The sequence below is a fragment of the Panthera pardus genome, unplaced genomic scaffold (genome assembly GCF_024362965.1).
Source record: "Panthera pardus isolate Hobbes unplaced genomic scaffold, ASM2436296v1 HiC_scaffold_16, whole genome shotgun sequence".
Classification (NCBI taxonomy): Eukaryota; Metazoa; Chordata; class Mammalia; order Carnivora; family Felidae; genus Panthera; species Panthera pardus.
In genome coordinates, this window is record NW_026526721.1 from 78,459,489 (window position 1) to 78,473,701 (window position 14,213).

At 40.1% G+C, this 14,213-nt stretch overlaps 1 protein-coding gene and 1 long non-coding RNA gene across 8 annotated transcripts in view; one reads left to right on the forward strand and one right to left on the reverse strand.

Annotated features, from left to right (window-relative positions):
- Positions 1–14,213, reverse strand: part of LPP (LIM domain containing preferred translocation partner in lipoma) — a 677,239-nt gene that overhangs the window by 257,957 nt on the left and 405,069 nt on the right. The window lies entirely within an intron of this gene.
- Positions 12,403–13,072, forward strand: LOC109275301 (uncharacterized). The gene is made up of 2 exons (XR_002084059.2): positions 12,403–12,520; positions 12,816–13,072. It is a non-coding gene; the product is annotated as an uncharacterized LOC109275301 (long non-coding RNA).

Sequence of the window (14,213 nt, forward strand, 5' to 3'; positions counted from 1 at the left end):
GAATAAAAAAGAATTAATATAGACCTAACTCCTGAGAAGCAACATTTCCAACAAAATTTCTCTTTTTCTTTTTTGGTGAACACAGACACACACACACACACACACACACACACACACACACACACACACACACTTTAAACCTCCGTAAAGTCTTCGAAGGAAGGCATCAGGTCACAGTTTCAGAAGTCATTGCTTTCTTCTAGGAAATATCTCACCAGTGGAACTCTCTTTGGGGGATGAGAAGGTTTCCCACAACTTTATTATGAATTCTGCTGTGTATGTGCCGGCATGCTTCTGACTATTTTCTATATCGTAACTACGGGAGTGAAAATAGCACATTTAGCTATATTTTTCCCTTTGCAATTTTACACTCTTTACCTCACTGGAGGTGGAAGGGGTAAAGAACAGGAATCATTTTAAAGCGTATTTATTTATGTTCTTCATAGTTAAAGAAAGCTATGGCAACATTTTCCTGGCCCACATATTCAATTAAATACATAGTGAATCTTTTCTACTCACTGAATTAGTTGGCACTTCCGAGTATTTATTTTTGGCATATCATTTCTTTTTTGTTTTTGCAGAATTTCTTTAAGTTTTATCATGATTTAACATTTTTATTTTGAAAATCAAGCACATTTTAAAATTACAGGAATATATATATAATATATACATATATATTACATATACATGTATATATGAAATATATATTTGTAATATATATTTTATATGACTTGCATCTCTGTAAGTCTTTTTATGTGGTTATTTTTCCATTAATTATTTTCTAACGATCATGTAAAGCTCTGTGAGGTTAATGGGAGAAGGGCAACGTCCTGGGATGAACAGCACATGTCCCCCTGTCCGCCAGGAGTTTATAGTCTGGTAGAGGGGCTACTATATATAATCAACAACTGGTGGATGGATACTCCATTACCAGGAAGAACTGGTCGTGGCCATGGGACAACAACAGACAAGGGGTACCGAGAGCACCTCTCGTTCTCACCCCATGGGGCAGGTCCTCAACTTCCTTTGTGGCCAGGTCAGGATAAGGTCCGGCCATTCCTCAATCTCTCCTGCCCCTCCCACCCACTCCCTGACCACACTCACACGAGCGCACACACACTCCCCCGCTCCAACTTACCACTAGTCTTCTATGCATCCTCTGTTTCTTTCTTATATTCTTACATTTAACTCCAGTCTCGTTTTCCTTCCGCTGCTGTTTGCCCTCATCGCCACTTCCCTGAGCTGTTCATTGCCATCAGCGAACTTCACTTCTTTCTCACTCCCCTCCCTCAATAACGCCACAGTCATCTCTCTAACGTGACCCTCTGAGCCTGGCTCTCTGCTGATCGCAATCTGCCAATGGCCCTGCTTTGTGTTGAGCTTGTTTTATTATGTTGTGCTCTTTGTTTGTTTGTTTGTTTGTTTGTTTTTAATATACTTTAAAAGAATTTCCAGTCTAGCCCCTGCCTCCCTGGCCAGCTGCCTCCTTTTTTCTACCATCACTCACATCACACACTCCAGCAATTTGAGGCTTATGCAGAGACTGGAATAGATCACACAGTTATGTCTGCACTCAGATCCGTCAGCCAGGACCTCCTTCTACAGTCTCTGATCTGTTCTATCCAATCTCTACCGCGCTGCTCCCCTGCTGCTCAAACATAGCCATCTGGGCAGTTGCCTACTTATTCTGCAAGTCTCAGATCAAATGATGTGTCTTCTGTACTGTCATTCTAGACTCCCCTGTAATGATCTGGACGTTCTTTCTGTGGTCCTTCAGTTATATTCCCCATGAACTTTGTACATAGTCCCCATTAAAACAGTTACCTTCTGGTGTTTTAATAATCGACTTGCATGTTTTTTAAGTTGGAAAGAAGTCAAGCTGTAAGCTCTAGAAAGCCAAATTATCATGATCTCAAACAGACAGAGATTTGTCTTTCATAATAGAGAATCCAGGAACAGGCAGCGAAGAACTAATGTCTGCTCAACAGTGACAGCAGGGATTCAGGCTCTTTCTAGGGATCTGTTAGAAGCACTTCACTAATCTTTCTTTAAAATTCCTACTGATGACCAGTCGTCACCATATTGCCCAATGGCCCCTGAATAATGACCCTCTTTATCTGACACAGGCCCTCCTCTCTTCTCTCTCTATTTTTCTCTCTATTAACTCTTTCCAGGACCATATACACAACTTAAAATACCTTCCGTGTTATGAAGATTCTCTTGAGTTTCTATCTCCAGAATTCACCAGCATTCTGAATACCAGGCCCAGATATTCAGCTGTTTATTTTATGTGTCTGCTTGGACGTCTCAAATGCCTTTCAGGCTCAACATGTGAAAAACTGTCTCATCATCTTCCTTGAATCTGCCCTTCTATTCCCGTCTGGTTTTCTCATCCACACAGGTGTTGCTCAAATGAGAACACTAGGAGTCATTCTTGAGCCTCTCCCTCACATCCCATTCAAGTACTAAATCCTGTCGATTCTATTTCCTAAGCAAGGAGTTCTGTAACTCTCAAATCTTTCCACATTTCCTCATTTCCTCTGCTGTGGTGACTCTATTCCAAGATACCACCACCCGTCACTGTGAATTCTCCAACAGGAATCCAGACTGGTAACCCAGGGTGTACTCTTTCTCCCTGTTCAAGGAATCCTTATTCTGTAGAGCGCTTCCTCTCAAACACAGATTTCATCACATTACTTTCCTGCTTAAAAGTTTTCAACGCTTAGGGAATTGTTTTGCACGCTAGCTCTTCTCCCTCTCCCTGAAAGCTACACACTCTATCAATCTCTGGCACTGACTTTCTCTCATAGCCAGTGTGCCAGGCTCTCAGGTGCCATCACCATGTGAATTCTAAGGAGCTAATTCCTCAGGACCCTTTAAGTGTCACCCTGAGTGTGGTTCCTCGGTGAGCTCTGCTGAATCCTCTGGCAGAGTGAGCACTGATTACTGCTCTCCTACACATATCACACTTGTATGTGTCTGTCTTCACAGTGTGAGGGACTCTACCCTTGTACTCACTACTGCTTCCCCAGTGGCTTTTGCATATCATAGCCAATAGTGGGCATTTGACGAACATTTGAATAAATGAATGACTGAATGAATTTGGACTCCAAGAAGAATTCATTTCCTTGTCAGATTATAACCTAACATGCAAAATACGAGCTACCTCATTTCTCTTATTACTTGACAATCAAGAAACACTGTCATGCATTTAATGCATGCTTAATTACAGTAATCTCATTAGTTTTTCTCTTTCTCTAAATAGTTCAATGGCTTTACTTTTTGAATAGATTAATACTACTATCTTTCAAAGAAGTGTCGAAATGCTTACTTTCATTTTGATGGTTATATTGTATATGTAAATTCTACTGGATGCTGGCTCAAATCTCTTACAAAAATAGTTAAGGGCCAAATTTTAAATAAAATTACCGCAAAAGAAAAGAGATGAATGCATATTAGAATAATCTTTAACAACATGTACCGCAACGAAATGCATTTGAACTACCAAGTAATCACAATGCCCCAATCTCTAGAAATTTAATTAATCAAAGTTATTTATTCAATTAAAAAAATTGAAATTCTGCTGTGTGTTGGTTACTGAGCTAGTTGCTAAAACCACAAACAGACAAAGGAAGTCAGAGTCACTGCACTCAGAGAATTCTTAATTAGATTTTTTGGACAAAACATGGGAGCGGTAAGTAAAAGGGTTTCTACTAATAAAGAAAATTTTCTAAGGTAAGAGAAGGGGAATGTATACAAAAGCGAAAGTCCTACATAAAAGCAATTGTATAAAACTCAGAGCCCCTTCATATATTTTGATTCCAGCTAGTACAGTGACATGGAAAAACGCCTACGATGGCAAATGAAAATATAAATGCTAAATGACAAACACAGAATGTGAAATCAATCATATACGCAATACAGTTGAAGCTGTAGGAAATGTTATTTCCATATGGACAAAGAACAGATAAACCATGGAACGGGATATGGTTGATTTGTCAGAAAGGATTCTGAGCGTTTCAACTTCAATTTTACTTTCATGACACTTATGTACAGTTATGGGAACAAGACTTGATGAAGTATTTTCCTTTACGGTTGTCAACTTTGTATATCCTTGTGGCAGGAAAACAAATTCAAATATTCATTGATATCAAAAAATGCGTAAAAATGGCAAACACTTAATGTTACCTGTCCTTTGTGTAAACAGTTTGAACACTGTTTATACTTAATCCTCACAGGCACCCTTGAGACAGAAACTATTATTATCCCTATTTTCGAGATGAAGATACTGAAACACAGAGAAATTAAGTAACTGCCAAAGTTATACACACACCTAGCAGGTGGAAGATGTGGGATTCAAATCCAGGTAGCCAGGCTCCCTCGTTTCGGGTTTTAAAAACTGGTTTGTTTCTCTCCAGCAAAGTAAGGGTGAACTAAACCACATGTCAGAAAAGCAAACAAAAAAGAAAAAAAAAAAGAAGCCTTTCCACTCTATCTATGGTTTTCCCAAATTTAAGAGTCATGAGATCTAGATGTGGGAACAGACACATTTCTCTCCTAGAAGAAAAATAACAGGGTAAAGGAGACAACAGATACTCAGGGCTGGGATCTGGGAGAAAACAGAAAGAGGTAGACTGTGTTCAATTGGAGAGTCCATACTCTGTCTAAACGCCTGCTGCTACACCGTGCCAGCTAATTGCTGCCCTGTGAAATATGGATCCGATGTTTCTCTTCTGACTTTACGGTCATTTTTCTTTGCAAACACTGAAAAGCCTCAGGAAGGATTTCTGCAGGACAAATGTGGCACATGAGGTGCATTTTCAACTCCCATTCTAACTTAAGGACGCTGGCAAATAGAAATACCATGATGAATGAAATTGAAGGGTCCCATGTTGGAATTCAGGGGACAAAAACTTCCGGCTTCACCACTGTGTAGTTGGGTAACAATGAAAAAGGAACATTACTTCTCTAGATTGACTTCTCATCTGAACAAAGAAGAAGACTTAAGACTGCTGTTATTTTTCTCTTTTCGTTTTAAATGAGGAGTGCATCTTTTTCTTGAAATAAAACTCTTTCTTTAACCCAGACAAAAGATGAGCTTCACTGGATGACGCTCAGGGTTGACGGGAGCCCACCCACTTGTTCCTCTAATACTATTTCTCTATAAAAGATATAATGACATTCAAAATCCAGCGATTCCAAGAGTAAATTCTGAATGTTTAAAATTAGTTTTAATGGCCAATAAGAGCCTGATCTCATCACTAAGGATTCACACCAGGAAGGTACGTAATAAATAATGGCTGGATAAATGAATAGCTAGACTTGGCTTCTAAGTTTGTACAGTGAGAAAAAAATGCAAACACAGATCACCTGTGTCAGTTATAATGCCATGCATTCTCATATTTGCTACTGTTATTTTTTAATTAAAAATTACTGTCTTATTTTCTCTATGTGTTTAATTGAGTAATTACTTTTTTTTTTGGTTTCTTGAGTGCCCTTACTAATTATTTTCCAAAACTCAAGATTGATTGATTTTTAAATAAGTTCTATGCCCAGCGTGGGTCTTGAACTCATGACAAGAATCACATTCTCTACCGACTGAACCAGCCAGGTGCCAGAGAATTCAGGATTAGTACCTAGAGCAGATCCATTTCTCACTCATTCAGGCCATATTATCCACTTGATAGATGACCCCATGAGCTAGAAAACAACCTAGCAGAACAAGAGTAGAATACACGATCATAATACTGTACATTAAGAGAAGTACTTCTCAAATCTGGCTACACAGCAGGACCATTGGGGGCTTTTTAATACAAGTTATCTTTCATTAGGCCTTTCTAATTAATAATTATTATCTTAGATCCACCCAGAGATTGAAATCTGTAAATTAAAGAGAGGGGCACATGATTGTTTGGTGAATCCAGAATTCACAACTACCTTCTTAGGTAGTGTTGTTAAAGCAGAATAGTGAGGCATACGTGGAGTTGGGGGATAGAAATAATGCAAGGGGGTCACCCCAATTATCTTCAAAGGACAATGTTTTTGTGAGTTAGACTTAGGGAGCAATGCGGTGTTTGTTGGGTTCTATAAACTCTCATGAGCAATATGTGTCTGGGTGAACTTGGTGATACGTATCGTAAGTCCTAATAAAGTCCACACCTTTCGTTTCTAGGAATTTAATCTAAGGAAATTACCACAAGATAGCATAACCATTTGGCTTCTAAAAATGGTCATGGTCATATAATATATAAAAACAAAAGGTTATAAGGTTATAAGCAATTTAAATAATCGATACAGGGGAGCTGGTGAAATCAATGATGGTGCATTCATATAATGGAATACTATTCCACAATTAAAAACTATACCATTAAATGTTTAAAAACATTTAACATTATCAGCAATCCACCAATCCCACTCCTGGCATACACCCCACAACGAACTGAGAGCAGGGACTCTCATGAGTATCTGCACACTCGTTGTTCATAGCAGCATCGTTCGCAATAGCTAAAATGTGGCAGCAACCCACGTGTCCCTGACAGGTCAGTACATAAACCAAATGTGGTCTACCCATACAGTATTATGTTACTCAGGCTAAAACGAGAAAGCAATTCTGACACAGGAATCAACCTTAAAACACGGTGCTGGGATGAAATACGCCAGTTACCAAAGGACACGTACTATAGGATTCCAATGACCTCAGGTGTCTAGAGTCGTCAAATTCACAAAGACAGAAAGTACAATGTGGTCACCCAGAAGGGAGGGGGGAGGGAGGAATGGGGGCTAATTAGCTAATGGGCATAGAGTCTCAGTCTGGGAAGATAAAACAAGTTCTGGAGATGGATGGTGGTAATGGTTGCACAACAATGTTAATGGACTCAATGCATTCTTAGAAATGGATAAGATGGCGGGTTTTGTCATCCACTTTACCATAAAAGTAAAAGAGAAAAGGAATAACAATAAAAAGTCAATAACCTTATACATTTAAAAATCAGGTTTGGTGACGTTTTGTATCTGTTAATCCATATTTGCATCTATCTAGAACTCTCACACATGCATACTTACTTATATGGCTAGAAAGATCTAGTCTCAAAATGGTAACAGTGGATATTTTAAGGAGGTGATGTTTGGTGTTCTGTATACTTTTTTCTATTTTCCAAAGTGCCTAACACAACCACATATTACTTTTTTTTTTTAAATCAGAGTATATGTGTGTGTGTATTAAATACTACATATGAAAAATATACATTTTTTAAAGAAACTGACACACACCAAAAACTATCGTAGTGTCCCAACTTGCATGTGTGAGTGTGTGTGCATAAAGAAGAAAAAGGAACATCGAAGAACATTGCAAATGGTTTATAAATATTCTTAAGAGGTGAAAAATTACATTAGCAGATGCAATTAACAGAAACTTGTGTTTCCATCTTCATAGTTTTTCTGTATTTTCCACATTAAAGAAAAAAGATACTTCATAAATGGTAGCTGAGAACTGGTGAATGGTTAAAATGATCTCAAAAGATTACTTTTGGAATTAAAATCACAGGATTTTAATTAGTGTCACTGAGTTCAAAACATTACTGCCGATACAGAGACATGACTAATACACTAAGCCTCAGCTGTTGTGCACCTAAACCACACACACACACACACACACACACATGCACTCACACACACACACACACACACACACACACACACGCATGTACGCACGCGCGTGCGCGCCCCTTACAAGTCTCGCAAAGAGTTCCTGTCAGAGAGAAGCAGAAATAAATCTCTTCCTTCTGTGCATCATATCAAACTTGTTCACTTCACAGTGCAGCGTTCCACAGACATGAACTACAGCTAGAGAGGGGCTACTCTTAAGAGCTTCAGAGGTGCTTCAGACACAGCAGCTTTAGTTTGGGTCTGGTGTGCACTCCAGAGCAGTTTTTGCCTTAGAAGCTTTTCCGTGTAATTAATTCTTACCACACTTCTGACTGGGTATAAGTGACTTTGAGGACAAGTGGCTCCCCAGACTACTGAAGACACCGATGCTGGCAGGTCAGCTTGTTTTCCCGGAAATAAAATCAAGTCCATTGGCAGCATGAAGATACCGCCTTGGGAACCGTCATTTCTGAGTTCCTAACTATCACACGGGGAAGCCGTGACCCCACGGAGGCCCTGCACTCATATGTCATAAAACTATCATGTCATCATATTAACACCAAGAAAGCCAGCGTTTCAAGGAGAGTAACCCCCACCCACCCCTCCACCGCCCCGCAAATAGCTGTCAAATAAGATGTGGTATGTCATCACTTTTGAACTTGAGAGGTTTTTGAGGCTGCGGTTTATGTAATACCCATACAGTACGGTACACTTAGTCCCTAGCATGCATGTGGCTGGCCCTGGATAAAATGCCATTGTGATGAGGGCTAATTCAATCCGAGCGGGTTCAATAATCTAGGAACAAAGTGACAGGAGAGCCTATTTCAATAGCAAATGATCTCATACACGGAATCATCCCCTTCAAGGGCCTGTGCACTTTTGTCCAATCAGGCCAGGGGTCAGGTGAAAAGTACCAAGCGGTGAACTAATTAGCCCAGAAACAACAAAACACGGTCTCGGTGACAGTATGACAGCACAGGTGTATTTTTTACATGGCCGGTAGCACTGGAAGTTGGAATAATTCTTTTGGTGGGTAAACCGGCAATCAAGAGCCATTAAAATGCCTGTAACTTATGTTTAATTGCTTATTTACAAACTATTAGAGGATGGTTGAAGAAATCATGGTGCACGGATCCAATGGGATGTTAGCAGCTGGCAAGCAAGGAACACATATTCAAATAAGTCTATAAGGAAAAGCCTATGTGGGGCGCCTGGGTGGCTCGGTTGGTGAAGCTTCTGACTTGAGCTCAGAGGGTTATGATCTCCCAGTTCATGAGTTCGAGCCCGATGTCAGGCTCTGCAGAGCCTGGAGCCTGCTTCAGATTCTGTGTCTCCCTCTCTCTTGGCCCCTCCCCTTCTTGCACTGTCTCTCTCTCTCTCTCTCTCTCTCTCTCTTTCTCTCTCTCAAAAATAAACATTAAAAAAATTTTAATAAAAAAAATAAAAGCATATGTATACTGCATATGTATATAGACAGAAAATTTGTAAATCAGTACTATGCTAAGGTTAGTAGGTTATCTTTAAGATGCACGGTCATGTGATTGGATGTTACAAATACAGCCATGCAATTCTTTCTCTCCTTGGTATAGCAAAGGTTTTTGGTTCTAACTCCTAATTACCTGTACCCTTTCCAGTTCTCACTACCTTAGTTCAGTCCACTATCATTGCCGCCCTAATTCACTGCAATTTATATACCGAATACATGGGCACATATGCTTATATATAAATTTATTTTTATTTTTTTAAAGTTCATTTATTTTTGAGAGAGAGAGAGAGCATGTGGGAGGGGCAGAGAGAGAGAGTCCGCAATGCTAGCACAGAGCCTGACCTGGGGCTCGAACTCACAAACTGGGAGATCATGACCTGAGCCTAAATCAAGAGTCCTATGCTTAACTGACTGAACCACCCAGGCGCCCCTGAATTTTTTTTTTAACTGACCTCTTATCGTCCTGTAGTACATCCTCTATGCTGCAACCAGAATATTTCAAAAATCCAAATAAGATCATCCCCTTCCTTTATTGAAATCTCTTGAAGGTTCCCACTGCTCTTAGAAGGAAGTTCAAATTCCTTCCTGAAAGAGCCACCACTTAGCTTCCTTGTCTCCTCCCTTCCCTCCCCTGGGACTGGACGCTCCAGCTATCCTGTGGATACCTACCCTGAACATTTTCCACTAGCTCCCACTTCTCAACTCTTTTTTTTTTTTAAGTTTATTTATTTTTGAGACTGAGAGAGACAGAGCATGAATGGGGGAAGGTCAGAGAGAGGGAGACACAGAATCCGAAGCAGGCTCCAGGCTCTGAGCTGTCAGCACAGAGCCCGACACGGGGCTCGAACTCACAAACCGCGAGATCATGACCTGAGCCGAAGTCGACCGCTTAACTGACTGAGCCACCCAGGTGCCCCTTTTTAAATTTTTTTTCCACTTCTCAACTCTTAATGAGTATTCATCCTTCAGGTTTTAAATGAATGACACTTCTTCGGAAGAGGCAGTCTTGAGCCTCTAAGTCTAGGTGAAGTTGTCTATCACTCATGTCCCTTTAACAGACTGAACTTCTCAAATGATAACCCTTGTCCATTGTTTCCAATTCCTTCCGTAACCTTCTCCTCTCCCCAAGCATCCTACAGGTGAGAACCTGTCACTCTCATTCAACACAATATCTTTAGCATCTAACAAACCGACGCTCCATAAGTGTCTGTTCAGTAAATGAAAGTTATTTCCGTTGTGCACTACGGACAAATGCTGTAAAAGAGTAAGATATATTTAATAAAATGAGACAATAATGGGAGTAGTTGGTTAAATTATAACCGTCCCACTCTTTTTTCATCCCCTGCCAGTTTTGTAAAGTAAAAAGCTTTACTTAGATGAAAAGCTACACAATAGTTATTTAAGTATGATGGAGGGTTGTGGAATTCAACGTAACTAAAAAAAATATTTGGGGGCACCTGGTGGCTCAGTTGGTTAAGTATCCGACTCTTGATTTAGGAACAAGTCGTGATATCAAAGTTTGTGAGCTCTAATCCTGCATCGGGCTCTGCACTGTGGGTGTGGAGCCTGCTTGGGATTCTCCCTTCCTGTCTCTCTGCCTCTCCCCCGTGCTCCCTCTTCCTCTAAAAATAAATAAATAAACTTTAAAAGATATTCTTAGTTTATATGTTTTAGGATTGTTAGCTATAGGTAACAGGAAATGTGGTGAGCGTGACTTAGTAGTGTTCGGTTATAATCAACTACTGTAAGAGACCCAACGATTCCAGCCTATTAGTTCTTCTCAGAAGCCATTAAGGACAAAAAGATGAATATAAGGGCAGGATCTCTTCTCTCAGGAAACCCCCAAGTCCTGTAGGGGTTTCTCATTGCTAAAATTTGCATGTCAGTGGTAGAATTTAAAATGTGACCACTTTTGAGACACAGTCTGAAAAGAGTTATCTGGGGCAGATATAAGCACAAAGAAATATTTGAGAAAGAAGAAATGGGTTGATTTATTTATGCATTATTATCCACTATGCTTTACAGAATCATGGAGTCTTACAGCTTGAAGGAATTTGAAGGTCACAAATTTCTACCTTCTCCTCAAGGGAACAAGGCTTAGGAAAGATTCACCCAGAGTGACGAGGCCTCGAAAGGGTCAGAATTAGAACCCAGTTTTCCAGGCTGTAACACCAGTGTCCCTGACATCACACCAGAATGACCAGACTTAGTAATAAATAAGCCTATAAAAAGGCAATAGACCCAGTTTTGTTTTCCAACAAAAGCGAACCCCAGCGTATAGACACCCGGCCGCATCGCATGGAAATCACCGACAAGGCTCAACGGGGACAAGCTGGGTTGCTGTGTTTTCATACAGGAGTTTCCAAAATAGTAGTGGAATTCAGTAAGGGAAGCCACCAGTGTGAGCAAGTGGCTATATTTGCTACAGTGGAAACAAACAGACCTTCGTTCACATATTTCCAAAGGAATCTGGGTGACCGAAAGCAAAGTAAAAAAGGAATAGGTGCTGTGTCACAGTCCTTAGGGAACTCTGTGAGCAAAATTTGCTAAGACCTATTGAATATTTCAAATAAAAGATCAAAAGGACACCATATTCACAGCACATTAGGCTCATAGCAGAGTCACTCGATGCGTGCTTGTTATTTTTTTTCTTTCCTTTTGCAGAAAGCATGCTCGTTTTTAAATGATCACTGTATCACTGGGCTTTGGATGTACATCATTCACATTATATAGTGTATCGGAAAATAAAGTTTCTCTTCCGACACATTTGTTGTCAGAAATGGAGACTGTCCACTTATTGTAGATGGACAAAGGGGCTGAATCACAGAAGGGTATAATTTCTAAGGAGAGAGCACTTCGCCACAGAGTAGGAGGAAGGGTAGAAAATGTTTTCATAAAAAGCGACTATTAGGGACAAATAAGGGCTCTATTCACCAAACCTGTACATATCCCTTTATCCTTGTAAAACAAGCTATGAAAGCACATAATGACTAACTGCGGCAAAATTACTCACATCCTAACTTTGCATAATCGCTAAAATGGTTCTGGTTTTTTAACCCTCCTCCTTCAACAATTCTGCACTCTTAAAAAAAAGTTTTTTTTTTCAACCACAGCACAAATGGTTATAGCAAACGAGTGTACCAGGCACATCTGCTGTTCCAGAAAGAATCCACTCTCCTGTGCCAAATCCACGTCTATCGGAAGAAATAAAAATAAATTGCGAGCAGGTTCAGCAAATGCCCAGATAAATCCTGCAATGACCACATGGAGTAGATGCGTTTCTGGTAGCTGGTGATGCCTGAAAAGGGTGAGGCAACAGAGGAGCAATCTGGAAGCAAAGGTTGCTCGCCCATCAGTCTTTGTCACTCCCTCCCGGAGCGCGGAGCGGAGGTAGCTCCTTTCCCATTCTCTCTGGGCGACTATTGAGATTATCGTTTATAACCTCAGAGGTGGTAGGCAATGGGCAGAGTGTTTTGCAAAATGCGAACAGTCATCTCAAAAATAACAATGACAAGAGCAACGACAGTCCTAGTTTGAATGGTCCCCCAAATCATTCCTTGCTATTTTGCCCATTTATATTTTGGAAAGCTTTGCTGGTAGAGTCTATTTGCAATTTTAGATCCTGCAGTGAAGTAAACGGGCTAGAATTTGGAGTAATCGAGAATTTATGTTTCCTCTTTTCCAGATAGCCACCGCCAACTGGAAATCTGAGCATGGCTTGTGGGAGAGATCACCATGACTTTGGCCCTGGTACCTGGTGACTGAGCTCTATGGAACAGCAAAGAGATGGTGACTAGGCCAAGAGCAAGGTATCCACACCACTTCTGATACCCTTTATCAGCTGAGATGCAAATGGCTAACAGAGCTCAATCGTTCTGGACAATCTCTTCTTCCAGAAGAACCTCCTTCCGATGGTAAAATGAAGAGTAATTTTATCCTGTTGTTGTTGTTGTTTGTTTTTGTTTTTAGAATTACAAAATATGAAACAATAAAGAAATTCAAGGACAAACATTCTCAGGGACCCAATTTCCCAATTTTAATTTGGGCCAAGGTCTGAAAGTCCTGGGCCAAACAAATGTGCTCCTGTTGGTCTCAATTTCCTCTTTATAAGCAAGGGGATATGACTGGGAAATTTTAAACATCCCTGGTAGCAGGGCTGACTGGGTGGCTCAGTTGGTTAAGTGTCCAACTTCGGCTCAGGTCACAATCTCATGGTTCCTGAGTTCAAGCCCCAAGTCAGACTCTGTACTGACAGCTCGAAGACTGGAACTTCCTTCAGATTCTGTGTCTCCCATTCTCTCTGTCTCTCTCCCTCTTGCACTCTCTCTCTGTCACTGTCTCAAAAATAAATAAACATTAAAAAATTAAAAAAAAAACACATTTCTGGTAGCTTAAAACATCTAAGAAACACCCTTGATCTCAGATAAAGTCTGATACCTGAGGTCATTTGGAATGGTATATAAACTAAGATCCTTCTCATTCTGACACTATTTTCGATTCATTTTTGTTAATCTCAAGATCTATATATGTTGCAGAATGTTATTTATGTTATATCTGGTATTTACATAAAAATAACAGGTTATAAACTTGTACATATAACATGATTAAAGTCCAATATCTAATTGAGAAAAAAACCTGAATTACTATAGTTATTAGAAATATAGATATTTTGCTCTTTTTTCTTCCTTCGTTTTATTTTATGAAAGCATTATATTTGCATTTAAAATGAAATAGCTTGGGGCGCCTGGGTGGCGCAGTCGGTTAAGCGTCCGACTTCAGCCAGGTCACGATCTCGCGGTCCGTGAGTTCGAGCCCCGCGTCAGGCTCTGGGCTGATGGCTCGGAGCCTGGAGCCTGTTCCGATTCTGTGTCTCCCTCTCTCTCTGCCCCTCCCCCGTTCATGCTCTGTCTTTCTCTGTCCCAAAAATAAATAAAAAACGTTGAAAAAAAAAATAAAATGAAATAGCTTTATTTACAGAGAAAAACAATGATATCTCCAAACATCTTTTCCTTTCAAAGAACACACTGCATCATCCCAAACCACCCTAAAGCAAAGAAATATGATATTAGTTGCCTTAAATACA